This window comes from Polistes canadensis, unplaced genomic scaffold (assembly GCF_001313835.1).
Source record: "Polistes canadensis isolate GaletaPanama2010 unplaced genomic scaffold, ASM131383v1 scaffold_88, whole genome shotgun sequence".
In the NCBI taxonomy this organism is placed as follows: domain Eukaryota; kingdom Metazoa; phylum Arthropoda; class Insecta; order Hymenoptera; family Vespidae; genus Polistes; species Polistes canadensis.
Genome location: NW_014569635.1, coordinates 480,077 through 482,292, shown reverse-complemented (window position 1 = coordinate 482,292; position 2,216 = coordinate 480,077).

Below are 2,216 nucleotides of genomic sequence, written 5' to 3'. Positions count from 1 at the left end.
CAAAGATTCAAGTTTATAATTTTAAAATAATTTTAATCTAACTTAAGGGTTAAATAATAAAACGTTGATAAACTTTTATTATTTTTTATAATATTTTTATAAACGCATGACGTATATTAATTTATAGTCTCCGGACAAATAATGATTTAATTTTTTACTCGAATTGGTTTAAAAGAGTTTGATGACTACTCGGCAATCTGTTTTGTTAAATAATTATTTTATTATAGAAATATTAATTATTGAATTTGATTTTATCCGTAATAATAATAAAAAAAAAAATGAAGAAATTAATTAATTGCTGAAACGCTGGTTAATGAAATAAAATATTCTACTAATTTCTTCTTCCTGTTCTCAACATTAGTTTAATTTATTTAGTTAAAATGCTGCATGTTTATTGGAATTTATATTTCAACAGATATATTAAAACTTATATTGTACATAGTAGCATATGCTTATTTTGGATGGGAAATGAAAAATAATAATAATAATAAATAAATAAATAAATAAATAAATAAATAAATAATAAATATGTACATAAAGATATATAAAAATGAAAATGAAGAGAATAACATATTCAGTTTTGATCCAAGTCCTGTGTATTATGGGGAATGATATGTAATATATAGTAATTTAATAATGACGAGAAAGAAAAGAATAAGAATTATTGGGAAAAGTAAAAAACACACCTGTAATTTCGATGTATAATATTCTCTTTATAGATAGTTAGGCTAGATATTATTATGTTACAATTTTATTGAATATTACATTTATATGATTGTATAGATTATAAACGAGCTAAGCTTTTTATGTAAATATATCTTAAAGCTAAAATACGAATTTTTAGCCTGCTAACATCGTTAAGGAGTTTTTTTAAGTACATCTGCCATGTAGCTGCATATGTATGCATATAATATAAGAAAGATAAAATATTAGCCCGCCAAAGATCATATTCTGATTGTGACATGTGTTATAACTGTTCATATTCGATACATCTTAAAGAATAGTATACATGTGAAGCTCGATAAAACAATTGGTGCTTTATAATACGATGAACACGTTGCAGTGTTACATCTCAGCATTATTACAATAATTAAATCAATAAAAAGTGATCACTTTTGTGCCCATTTATATCTTTACATATGGCAATTACTTCAATAAGCTCCTTAACTATGCGAGCAATGCTGCAAAATATAACAGTATGTATAACGGATATGAGTTTTAAAATCATCGGACTATATAAAATGGTTAGATGATTTAAAAACCTCCTTCTATGCAAAACACATTTGTATTTTTAGTATTTGGTTAAATGATATAAATAGTAGTAAAGGATAAATGATAATAATCCAAGTGGATATATATAATATAAAGAATTAGATCCCATATATATTATATTTGTAGAAATGATCGATCACACATGGAAAGAAAAATCGCGCTATGATTATCAAGAAAATATTACAATTATATTATTACTTATTATTACACAAAATGACTATACAACATGGTAATTTGCTAATTGTACCTTTTAATAATTACCGTAGACACATTGATGCAAATGGTTTTTTTTCTTGTTAATTATTAATTATCATAGACTTAAAAGATAATGAAAAATGTGTTATAAAAAAAAAAATATTAAATCGCTCACTTTACATTTTTATCAAAACCCATTTCGTTAACCAATAATAGATGCTTCTATAAACTTGGCAGCGTATATGATGTGTAAGTAAAATTGATGCTTATATTTTCTTCTATAATATATTGAATATACTTGTATATATATTCATTTCTTTTCTAATTTTCAATACAATTACATTTATATATAAATGCAATTACACTGAATACATATATATATATATATATGTATAGAAGTAAATTATAATATTTCTTTTTTTTTCTATATTCTATAAATTACAAAATTTGTTTTTATTATGGAAAAATCATTAAATAATAGCCTTGGTTAAATATATTATGAGTTCGTAATTACGCCTATGTAATTAGCATCTAAAATGAATTAGAAAAACATTTTCAATGATGTATACATAACAACACAGACAGACAACATTTATACTTTTAATAATTATGTAACACGTACATATATATATGATTATAAAAGAAACATCTTTACTTCTGCAATTTTAAGTATTCAATTCTTCATTATGTATATGATTATTATTAATTACAAAAAATGAGCAATAGAATAAGACTTAACATAAGATTTA